A 13,320-nucleotide genomic window follows, 5' to 3' on the forward strand; every position below is an offset into this window, starting at 1 on the left:
GGGTATTGAGGAGGGCACATTCTGCATGGAGCACTGGGTGTTATGCACAAACAATGAATCATGGAACACTACATCTAAAACTAATGATGTAATGTATGGGGATTAACATAACAATAAAAAAATAAAGAAAAAACCCTCAGTGTCATTTTATGTGTGGCCTTCAGGCAAGAGCCTTTTCTCACCTGTAAAATGGGAATACCATTAATTCTGTGAGATCTTTGTTGCTCACTTAGCACAATTCCTAGTTCTTCTATGTTAGAAACGTTAGCTTTTATTGCTAGAATTCTTCGTTGCTCCTAGATTGATTGTAACACCCAGAACAATGCGTCGCTGTTTCAAGACTTAAGGCTTTTGTTCAAATATGAAGAATCTGTTGCCTCCTAGTTGGCCTAGAGAAAATGTCTTTTTGAAGACTCAGCTGAAGCATGACTTCCTCTGAAACTGTTCCTGACCTTGGCTCATCCCCAGAATTCCTCTGAAGTTGTTCTGGCTTTTGCTCATCCCCAGAATTTATCATTTTTATTTATTTATTTATCTATTTATTTATTCATTCATTCATTCATATAATTTATCAATTATATTTTGTGCCCCAAAATATCCTGTATGGCCAAAAGCTGTACAAAACAGCTCTTAAGCTATTTTACGTGTTTATATGCCTACCTCTTCTTGCTAGACTGACTTTCTGGAAAGTAAGGTTTGGGTTACACCCATCTCTGTGTCCCCAAGACACAACAGAGCACCTGATATAAAATAGGAGCATGTAATAAGTATATTATGTCCCCTTTCTGAGCCCATCACTGCTCCCACCACCACCATCCTATTAACTCCCTTGTACATCATAGCAGCTAAGAAATGGAAACATGCTGTGTCATGCTGGCTGAGCATCTCAAAATTTTTTGGCATTTCCCATTCTATCTAGCAACATAAGTGATTTTTGTTTGTTTCCTTCTCTGCCTGAGGTGAACAGTTATTTGGTCATTATTCATTTCCTTCTAGAAGCAGCAGGGGAATTGTAGAAGTTCAGAGCTTAATAGTGGATGGTTATTGCTATGGGAAGGTTAAACCAACAACACACAGTCCTACTTCAGCCAGAAAAAAATTACCATATATTGTATCTTCCATGTGCCAGGCCCTGGGCTGGGGCACTTGGGCTTATTTGTCTCATTCAAGAACCAAAATAGTGCTCCTGGGCCAAGGAAATCTTAATAGCCTATCCTATCCCCATGGAAATAAAAAACTGAAATGCCAGGACAGACTTCTGAAAAGAGAAGAAATCTGTTGAACACTTGTTGTCTAATTAAGGGATTATGGAATGTCTTTCCTCAGAGAACAGCAAAGACTTGGAAATGGGGGCAAGGGGTCTTCTTTATCCTTCTACAGGAACTGGTATCTACCTCTATCTCTAGGTTTACACATACATCATTGTTTTGTCCTTCCTTGTTTAGCAGTAGTCTGGGAAGGATTTTACCTGTTTTGTTCATCTTTATAGTACCAGAACCTAGCACAGTAACTGGCCTAGGAAGAATGCTTAATTAATTTTGGAATGTACTTAAGACTTTTGAGAGATGAAGTTAACTCATTTGGACTGTGTTTTTTGTTTTTTTTTAAGATTGTATTTATTTATTTATTTATTTGAGAGAGAGAGAACAAGTGTGGAGAGGGACAGAGGGAGAAGGAGAAGCAGGCTCCCCGCTCAGCAGGGAGCCCGACATGGGTTCAATCCCAGGATCCCAGGATCATGACCTGAGCCAAGGTAGACGCTTAACCAACGGAGCCACCCAGGCGCCCCAAGAAATTCAGAGTTTCAAATAGGTGAATGACCACACTGGGTTGTATTATTGATCATTCTGGCAGCTGCAGAGAGATAGATTTAGGGGACCAAGAAGATGTGGGAGTCAAATAAAGAGACAAATAAGGAAGCTATTGCCATGACCAGGGAAAAGAGGTGGAGATCCTGAATGAAGGCAGTAGTGCTGACCATGGAGAGATGGAATTAGATAGCAGTTTTCAAAATCTGGGCATCAAATATAAGAACTGAAAGAGAAGAGTCAAGGATGAGCCCCAGGGGAATTAGGCAAAGCGTGGTACAACTCACAGACATGCAGTGAAACAGTTTGGAGGAGATGATAAAGACCCCACTTTGGAGCATATTGAATTTAGGATTCCAAGGGGAGATGGTCAGTAGGAAGCTGGAAATGTGGAAACTTGTATCTATCTTGTTCATCAATACTTAGCAGCATGGTCCTTATCACGATAGGTACAATAGATATTTGTTAAATAAATTAATGAATTATATTTGTTGACATCACAATTTCAGGGATACTTGAAGCTGTGGAAGTAAATGAAATCCTGTGGAGAAAGATAAGCCAAGACCAGGACCTCAGAGAATTTCTATGAGAGTAGGAGGAAGGACAAAAGCAATTAAGGGCAACTCAAAAAGAACAGCATTTTGTGGCTGAAGGGTCACTCATGAAGATGGACTGTTTCTACCAAGAATAATTTCCTTTGGTCCCCACCATCAGCACTGAAATTTCCTGCACCTGGGAAAGGGTAACAACAACAAAAAGGTATGTTTTAAGAAGTCAAATAGTAGACACACAAGCTGCCACCTATGAAATTTACTTAGTAAGTTTTCTCTAAAATCCTTTAAAGGGGGCATGTGGGTGGCTCAATCAGTTGAGCGTCTACCTTCAGCTCAGGTCATGATCCGGTTCTGGAGTCCTGCTTAGCAGGGAGCCTGCTTCTTTCTCTCTCCCTCTGCTGCCTGCCCCTGCTTGTTCTCTCTCTCTCTCTCTCTCTATATATATATATATCTGTCTCTCAATAAAATAAAATCCTTTAAAGGAAAAAATAGATATGTATCTGTTACTAAGTTGCTGGTTGCTGAAGGTGTTAGGTGGGGCTTTGTTAGGAAGAATTGCTTGGTGTCAGGGCTGCTACTGAAAAAAATGCTTGCATGAATCATACTTTGCTCTGTTTCTTAGAAGTGAGGCCCTTAAATTTTTTCTTGGCCAATTCAAGTAAGCATGGCTCTTTGCTGGGTGAAACACTAGTTCTTTCAAATAATAATAACATGAAGTTCCATGTGAAAGGAAAAATATTCTTAAGGAACTCCAATGTTGGGTTGATTTATCAAATTTGATTATTTAACTTTCATTAATTTTATTTCACTTTTTTCATTCAGACTAATATTTAACATTTCAATATTGCCCCAGGATGCAATACTGAAAATAATTTATTTTATTTATTTGTCAGAGAGAGAGAGAGAGTGAGTGAGAGAACACAAGCAGGGGAGGGGCAGGCAGAGGGAGAAGCAGGCAGAGGGAGAAGGAGGCGCCCCGCTGAGCAAGGAGCCTGATTCGGGACTCAATCCCAGGACCCTGGGATCACGACCTGAGCCGAAGGCAGTTGCCTAACTGACTGAGCCACCCAGGCCTCGGAAAATAACTTAAAATACTTTTTCATAAAAATGTTTTCCTTGTTAATTACTACTCTTGCTGCTGAACTATTGCAAATTGAAACATACAAGATGGGGGGGGGAAAGAAATATACAAGATGAGATTCCTGCAAGCCATACCCTCCTGGAATATGGCCTTAATGCTATGGTGCATCTCCTCCTGGGTTCTGCATACCTATAATATGGTGCATCTCCTCCTGGGTTCTGCATACCTATAATTGCCTACACCTTGTGATGGTGACTCAAATCTCCCACCACCTTTCTCTGTTTAAACTAGTATGAAACCTTTGTTCATAAGGTGTTGTTTGACGTCATCTGGCCTTCACTTAACAAAGTATTATATTGCCACACTGAGTTGCTATGATAAGCACAGTTAACTGATTCATGAACAGCCATTGCCCCTTCTTTATACTTAACTAGATACTGCAGGTAAGGCAATTCAGTAGGAAGCAAATGCCCTGCAACAGTGATCATTTTAACATTAGGAGTTGCTAACCTAATAACAGCCTATCATAAATTTATAAAGCATTAAAGTTAAGCCTATAAACCATTAACGGTAAACCTATACACCATTAAAGCTAAATGTTTTCTTGTAATTGTAATAATAAATACAATCATGGAAATCAAAATCTCAGAGAACACATGAATCCTTAAATTTACAAGGATTCAATTTATAAAATTATATTTGGGACACACAAAGGCCTACAGATACCAATTTGAGAAACTATTATCAAGGATGATGTCACTTATGGGGCGCCTGGGTGGCTCAGTCGTTAAGCGTCTATCTTCGGCTCAGGTCATGATCCCAGGGTCCTGGGATCGAATCCCACATTGGGCTCCTTGCTCAGCAGGGAGCCTGCTTCTCCCTCTCCCACTCCCCCTGCTTGTGTTCCCTCTCTCACTGCGTCTCGCTCTGTCAAATAAATAAAATCCTTAAAAAAAAAATGTCACTTAGAATTGAGCACAGCTGGGCGCCTGGGTGGCTCAGTTGGTTAAGCGACTGCCTTCGGCTCAGGTCATGATCCTGGAGTCCCGGGATCGAGTCCCGCATCGGGCTCCCTGATCGGCGAGGAGCCTGCTTCTCCCTCTAACCCTCCCCCTGTCATGTACTCTCTCTCTCTCATTCTTGCTCTCTCAAATAAATAAATAAAATCTTTAAAAAAAAAAAAAAAGAATTGAACACAGCTGCAAGTAACAGTTAAACTCAAATAACAAACTTAGCCAAAGAGGGGATTAATTTTTCCCATTTTTAAAAAAGATTTTATTTATTTACTTGAGGGAGAGAGAATACAAGTGGGGGTACAGGCAGAGGGACAAGCAGACTCCTCGCTGAGCCCAGAGCCCAACTCGGGGCTTGATTCCAAGACCCTAGGATCATGACCCAAGCTGAAGTCAGATGCCTAACCTACTGAGCCACTCAGGCACCCCAACCCAGACTTCTTTTAACTTTCTGTACCCAAACCCCTAGCATACAGCTTTTATTCTTATGATTACCTTATAGTCACAAAATGTCTGCTCTACTTCCAACTGTATACCTGTATTCCAGGGAGAAGGACAAGGCAGCCAGAAGGGGGTGGGGACTATAATGAGGAAGCAAAGCACTCCCAGAAACTTTCAGTTTACATATTTCCCAGAACTATGTCACATGGCTGTTCCTAGCTATAAGGGAGGCTGGAAATGTGTCTATTAGTTAGGCATGTTACCACTCCTAATAAAATTGAGATTCTGTTAGGAAGAAAGGGAGGGAGAAGGATATTGGATAGGCAACTAGAGTGACCTTGATGGAATTTGAAGATTGATTGATTGATTGATTGATTGATTTGACAGAGAGAGACAGCAAGAGAGGGAACACAAGTAGGGGGAGTGGGAGAGGGAGAAGCAGGCTTCCCGCGGAGCAGGGAGCCTGAAGCGGGGCTTGATCCCAGGACCCCGGGACCATGACCTGAGCCAAAGGCAGACATTTAAAGACTGAGCCACCCAGGTGCCCCTGACCTTGGTGGAATTTGAAAAGAAAAACAGTATTTTGAATGTGGCCATGTAAGCATGTTGAAATGCTAGAAAAAGCCTCAGTTACTGTTTTTATCTTCTACCCTTGCTAGAGGTGGCAATTTGTTTTACTAAACTTGCCTTATATTTACAATAAGGGCCTCTGTGTCACAGAGCTTTAGGGGGTGATATTCACTTTATGTTTTCCATGAATAGTGCTCCTGGAATTGGGTAACACAGAAAACCTATTTGTAGTAATGCTTTCGGTATTGCAGACCTTTCATGAAATGATATATATTAGAACTCTTGGTTACTTGCACGATTAAATATTTACTTATGAACTGTTATCTCCTCAAAAAATATAGAGCCCTAGACTCTCAGAGTTGGAAGAAACCACAGTTACTAATTTAAAATTAAATTCCCACCATGTGCCATTCTAGGCCCTGTTCTCCGTGCCCTGCACTAAACATGGAGCTTAACATCCAACCTTCTACCCATTACCAGAATCCCTTCTTCAGTAGGCCTAATAGTCCCTGGGCCTTGACTTAAACACTTCTATGATAACTGACTTCCAGGTGCTTATTTATTTATTTTTTTTAAAGATTTTATTTATTTATTTGACAGAGAGAGACAAAGCGAGAGAGGGAACATAAGCAGGGGGGAGAGGGAGAGGGAGAAGCAGGCTTCCCGCCGAGCAGGGAGCCCGATGCGGGGCTCGATCCCAGGGCCCTGGGATCATGACCTGAGCCGGAGGCAGACGCTTAACGACTGAGCCACCCAGGCGCCCCTGTTTATACAATTAAATTGGGCTTCTACTTCTAGCCATTTGATGCTTCAAGGACTATTGCTCAAATCTTTTTTTATCCCCCTAAAACCAAATCCTTATAAACATAAGCATTTATCAGTTATTTCCAACATCAGTGCTATCAACATTTTGAATCTGATAATTCTTTTTGGGGAGAGTTGGGGGCTGTCCAGTGCATAACAGGATGTTTAGCAATATCCTGCCCTCTAGATGCCAGTAGCAAACCTCACCTCTCCCCAATTACCAAATGTGCCCTGAGGGACAAAATTTCCTCAGGTTGAGAACCTTAACCCCAGGTTGAGCTAGAGAATGTCAAATAAATGACTTGAGGATTCCTAACCTTCTGGCCCATTTGTCCTGGCTGGTAGGGTCTTCTCTGCCTGGAAGCAGGAAAAAAAATAATTTACTTCTTTCATGTATTCATACTTTACTTCTAGATATCTTGGCTAAAGCTTCCAGGAAGAGTGCTCAGAAACATTGCAATTAGGAAACTGATGATAATTCAGACTAGAAAGGCTCACGCCCATTGTAATGACTCTTTGGCTTGTTCTTCTGAGGGCCACTCTGCCACTGACAGATGGGAAAGAAAGGGAGACAAAGGACAAAAGGCTCTGAGAAGGCATACAGATGGAAAAGGAGAGCTTTCCCTTTGGGCAAGAAGTCTTCACTGATTCATTGCTAGCCTCAACCACACCTCTAACCACAAACTGGGATCCCACCTTTCATGGCACCCTTAGTCATGTTCCCTCCTTCTCCTCAACTTAACAGACCCATTTCCCTAGCCGTTCCTTATGTGAAGTGATTCCCAAACCCCTTGCTGATCATCTCCCCAGAGCACTGTAGCTTAGCATAATGTTCAGCATAGTATTCCTTATCCTGACGTATATACCCTCCACCATCTGACATCTTGTCCCTCCTCCCTCCATGTTGCTCTAAAGAGCATAAAGAACTGTGTGTAATCCCTGAGTGTACCATAATGTTACAGATCTCCCATATCCTATTCACAGATTCTTTTTTTCTCCCCACAGATTCTTATTTGCCTAATACTTGCTTGTCTCTCAAAACTGGGTTCAAGTGTCACCATTTTGGGACACCTTTCCTGACAACCTCCCCATTCCTAATCTGATTTTCAGTGCTCCTTCCTCCTCCTCAGGAGGCTCCTTCCTCCGTTCCACCATACCCTGTGCTCTGTGCTTATTTCTATCACAGATAGTACCTACCACATCATTCCATAATTATTATTTCTTTTTCCTGCCCCCGCTTCCGGGCCATGGACCATGATCTTAGTAAGTCAAAGATATGATGGTAGCAAGTACCCCAGAGCTTCAAAGAGAAAACAGATGAGAACCACTGCACTGGACTGTCCATTCCTTGAGGGTAGGGCCACATCTTTAGCTGTTCACCTCCAGTATCCAGCACTTGGCCTGAATCCAGTTGATGCTCAGTGAATGTGGAACAAATGCATGAATGTGTCAGGCAGAACGGAATTGCTCTCAGCTGGCTAGCCACACATTTAGTGATCTTATTTTTGAGTGTCATGAGGATGCAAAGGAGACGAAGATGGAGCCAGAAAGCTGATGGAATCCTACCATCACCCCATTCACCTATATCTGTCATAGGTATGCAAGTTCCTTATTCATGGCAACAGCAGAGAAAGTGCTGAACAGGTAGGTATTTGATGAGTTAATCAATGTCACAACCTCCCCACTCCCAAGAACTGAGGTTCCTGCTGTCCTCCACCATAGGTTAGCAAGATTAAATATAAAATAAAATAAAATAAAATAAAAACCAGCCCTCCCACATATTTAATATTACTTTCTGAATTCCCTGGGGCCGGGGCCAGGGGGGGAGGTGGGCAGAGAGCATTATGAGTCAGCGCCACTGAAAACTGAGCCAACCACAGCCACTCTGGTCTGGATGGTGGCCCAGAACTGCTGACAGGAGTGGAACTAATCTGGGCCTGAGAATTGCACTGTGACTTTGATCCTCCTCCTTTCCGGGGCGGGCGGGGGGAAGGACAGGTCTTTTTTTCAGAGTATAAGAATTGGGGCCCTAGTACCTTAGGTGGGAAACACCAGTGTGGAGACTTTCACCGGAGAGTATTTTCAATCAGTAAATGTTAACACACTGGATTTTCTACTTCAGTCTCAAGAGGGTTTCCAGACAGGGCCTAGCCTGGGAGTTCCAGAGCTCTAATTAGCTATTAATTGGTCATTTAAGTTATAATAGCTTGTCTGTCCAATGTTCAGATCCTAAAGTATTTTACCAAATGAAGAAACTCTTTTGCTTCCTAGGATCTTACTCGAAGCCCAGGTTTATGTGACGCTTAGTGTTTATCAAGTACCTACTATTGGGGGCGCCTGGGTGGCTCAGTCGGGTGGGCATCTGCCTTCGGCTCAGGTCATGGTCCCAGGGTCCTGTTTCTCCCTCTCCTCCCTGCTCATGCTCTCTCTCCCTATCTCTCTCTAATAAATAAACAAAATCTTGGACGCCTGGGTGGCTCAGATGGTTAAGCGTCTGCCTTTGGCTCAGGTCATGATCCCGGGGTCCTGGGATCGAGTCCCACATCAGGCTCCCTGCTCAATGCAGAGCCCGCTTCTCCCTCTCCCTCTGCCACTCACTCTGCCTGTGCTCTTCTGTCTCTCTGTCAAATAAATAAATAAAATCTTTTTTTTTTTTAAAGATTTTTTTTTTAATTTATTTATTTGAGAGAGAGAATGAGACAGAGAGCATGAGAGAGGGGAGGGTCAGAGGGAGAAGCAGACTCCCCACTGAGCAGGGAGCCCAATGCGGGACTCAATCCTGGGACTCCAGGATCATGACCCGAGCCGAAGGCAGCCGCTTAACCGGCTGAGCCACCCAGGCGCCCCATAAATAAAATCTTAAATAAACAAACAAACAAAATCTTAAAAACAAACAAACCACCTACTATTGTATTACTGGGGACCCTGAAATCTCATGATCCTCCTGCCCCTCAGAAATGGACTCGATAGGACATGACCAAGGCCAAGTGTTCTCGCTATAGCTGGTCTATGACTAAAAGGACAGCCTTATAGTAAAGGCTTATCTGCTAGTCCCTAGAAAAAGGAAAACAGATTTCCAAAGCGTAGCACTAACAGAGCTCAGAGAAGTCACCTTCTTACCCTAATGAAGTAGGAAGGGCACCAGTAAGTACCCAGGGCTTTACCCTTTACCCACATTCTGGCCAGAGAAGGAAACCTGGGCTCCAGTGCAGGGGTCTGGCTCCTGGGCTCTGTCATGATTGTGGGAGAGCTGGAGAAGAAATCCGCACCCCCACGTTAGGCTCAGGGCCAGCCTCCTCCCTCATCGTGCACAACCTTGATCCAGGGGCAGGAAGTGGCACCCTGCATTTTTGAAGCCCAAGAACTTTGGTCTTTGTTTTTTCGTTTTGTAAGATTTTATTCATTTGGCAGAGAGGGAGAGAGAGAGAGCTCGTGTGTGCGAGCGCACAAGCAGGGTGAGTGGCAGCCAGAGGGAGAGGGAGAAGCAGGCTCCCCGCTGAGCAGGGAGCCCAATGCAAGACTCGGTCCCAGGACCCTGGGATCATGACCTGAGCCAAAGGCAGACACTTAACCCAGGTGCCCTGGACTTTGATCTTTGGAGCTCAATGAGCTGAATACAACTAGTGCCAAACCTGCTTTTGGTAACCTTTTTTTTCCCCCCATTTAACATATCATAAGACATTTTTCCACTACACTTACAGATCTACTTTCTCCCGTGGCTACATCATTTTTATTGTATGGATGTACAATAATTTATTTTGCCAATTCCCTTCGTAGAACATTTGAGTAATTTTTCTCTCCTTTAAACAACAGGGTTAAGGGCGCCTGGGTGGCTCAGTCAGTTAAGCATGATCGAATCCCCTCATCTGGCTCCCTGCTCAGCAGGGAGCCTGCTTTTCCCTCTCCCTCTGCTGCTCCCCCTGCTTGTGTGCACTTTCTCTCTCTCTGTCAAATAAATAAATAAAATATTTAAAAAAATAAAAAAAAGTAAAATCTTTAAAAGAAAACAAACAACACAGTAAATATCCTTGTCACTCTATTATTTCCTTTGACTAAATTCCTTAAAATTGCTGTTATCAGAAGGGATGCACATTTAAAATTTTACTAAAATTACCAAATTACCCTATAGAAAGATTATACTATTTTGTATTCCCATCAACAGTGTATGAATAGATCCTTTTTTTCATACTGTCCCCAACACTGGGGCTTTATCTTTTTAGTTTTATCAATATGATGGGGAGAGTGATTTGTATTTCTTTCATTGTCAGTGTATTTGAATAACCTTTTTATAGCCATTTTTCTTTTTTCTACTGAGAACTACTACCTGTTAAGAACTTTGCCTATTTTTTTTTTTAAGATTTTATTTATTTATTTGACAGAGAGAGACACAGCGAGAGCTGGAACACAAGCTGGGGGAGTGGGAGAGGGAGAAGCAGGCTTCCCAAGGAGCAGGGAGCCTGATGTGGGGCTTGATCCCAGGACCCCGGGACCATGATCCGAGCCAAAGGCAGACGCTCAACGCCTATTTTTAAAAAAATTTGTCTTCTTGGGGTGCCTGGGTGGCTCAGTTGGTTAAGCGACTGCCTTCGGCTCAGGTGATGATCCTGGAGTCCCCGGATCGAGTCCCACATCGGGCTCCCTGCTCGGCGGGGAGTCTGCTTCTCCCTCTGACCCTCCTCCCCCTCATGCTCTCTGTATCTCATTCTCTCTGTCTCAAATAAATAAATAAAATCTTTAAAAAAAAAAAATTTGTCTTCTTCTTGTTGATTTTATAGCAGTTCTTTACAAAGTAAGATTTGAGCCCTTTGACCATTCAATATTGCAAACTCTTTTCCTACCTTGTCATTTGTCTTCTAATCTTGCTTATTTTCTTTTGCTGCACGATTTTCACTTTTATCTAGTGAAAACTGATGTAGGAAAGATGTTAGGGTTCGAAACCAACAGCCAAGAAAGAATTCTTGAGATGTCTTTGGTGCAAAAAGGTGGTTTTATTAAAGCCCAGGGACAGGACCCACGCGCAGAATGAGCTGCACTGGGGTCATGAGGAGTGGCCCATTATATACTTTCAAGTTGGGAGGGGGTTAGGGATAGTGTAAGTCTCTAAGGAATTTGGAAGTTAGGTTTCCAGGACCTTGAGGGGGCTAGCTATTGTTGGGAAAAAGTCATTTATTACTGACTGGTAAAACCTTAGTCATGACACCCTTCAGATGTGTATCAGTCGGTCATATGCTTGGAGGATGACTGCCAACAAGTATCTTCAGGGGTAGAGATAAAGGAAGCTTCCTAGGGAATTTTTTTTTTTTAAAGATTTTATTTATTTATTTGACAGAGAGAGACACAGCGAGAGAGGGAACACAAGCAGGGGGAGTGGGAGAGGGAGAAGCAGGCTCCCCGCAGAGCAGGGAACCCGATGCGGGACTCGATCCCAGGACTCTGGGATCATGACCTGAGCTGAAGGCGGTCGCTTAACCAACTGAGCCACCCAGGCGCCCTTCCTAGGGAATTTTTATATGTTAAAGTAGACTTACAGGATCCTGGAGGGTCAGGCTAAGATTACGTTTTGCCTTCAGCCAAGTATTAACAGTGAGGTAGTTGAGTCCCTAGAGGAATGTCACTCTGCCTGTTTCAAGGACTTGTCAATGGACTGTTAGTAGGAAATTTAATAATTTTTCTTGTTTCCCACATCAAAAACTGTCAATACTGGGGGTGCCTGGGTGGCTCATTCGTTGAGCGTCTGCCTTTGGCTCGGGTCATGATCCCGGGGTCCTGGGATTGAGCCCCGCATGGGGCTCCCTGCTCAGCGGGAAGCTTCTTCCTCTCCCACTCCCCCTGCTTGTGTTCCTTCTCTCCCTGTCTCTCTCTCTTTCAAGTGGATAAATAAAATCTTTAAAAAAAAAAAACTGTCAATACTAATCTTGGTTGTAAAATTAAGAAAGACCTTTTCTACCCCCAAGATTATAAAAATACTCTGTTTCTTCTTTTAGGATTTTATTTGCTTATTAATATTAAAACCTGTAAACCTTCTGAAATTTACCTTTGTGTCTAGTATGAGGAAGGAGTTCAATTTTTTTTTTAAGATTTTATTTATTTGTCAGAGAGAGAGCGCGCAAGCACAAGCAGGGGGAGGAGCAGAGGGAGAAGCAGGCTCCCCCCTGAGCAAGAAGCCCCAAGTGGGACTTGATCCCAGGACCCTGAGATCATGACCTGAGCCGAAGTCAGACAGTGCTTAACTGATTGAACCACCCAGGTGTCCCAGGAGTTCAACCTTTTTTATCCCCAAATGGTTAGTCAATTATCCAGACATTTTGTGTGGCATCTAAGGCTCTTTAGGAACTGACCTCATCCTACCTCTCCAATTTCATCTCCCACTTTTCTGCCTGGAACTCTATATCCCCCCCCCTTTTTCTTTTAAGATTTTATTTATTTGTAAGAGAGAGAGAACACAAGCAGGGGGAGCGGAAGGCAGACAGAGAAGCAGGCTCCCTCTGACGAGCAAGGAGCCTGATTCGGGACTCCATCCCAGACCTTGGGATCATGACCTGAGCGGAAGGCAGATGCTTACCCCACTGAACCACCCAGGTGTCCCTCTAGGTCCCCTTCTTATCAAACCATATATAGTTCCTGGAATGTAACATCCTGCTTCCTTTCTCCACAACTTGGCACATGTTAGTTTCTCTGCCTACACTGCCCTTCCCTAGGTCCCTTTATTTCCCTGACCAGCAACTGTTTATCCTTCCAGAAAATTCCTGGCACATGGTAGGTGATAATGGAAATGTTGGGGTTCAGAGCTAATGGCCAAGAAAAAATTCTTGAGACATTTTTGGTGCAAAAAGGTATTTTTATCATAGCACAGGGACATGACCCGTGGGCAGAAAAAGCTGCCCTGGGATTGTGAGGAGCAACTGATTATATACTACGCAGTTGGGGTAGGTAAAGACAAAGGAAGTTTCCAAAAGGATTTTCATATGCTAAAGAAGACGATCCTGGAGGCTGAGCTCTTGTCGAGCTAAGGTTGTTGTGCCCTCCAGCAAATCATTAACATTAAGACA

The sequence above is a fragment of the Leptonychotes weddellii genome, chromosome 4, assembly GCF_054177405.1.
Source record: "Leptonychotes weddellii isolate Sample4059 chromosome 4, ASM5417740v2, whole genome shotgun sequence".
Lineage (NCBI taxonomy): Eukaryota > Metazoa > Chordata > Mammalia > Carnivora > Phocidae > Leptonychotes > Leptonychotes weddellii.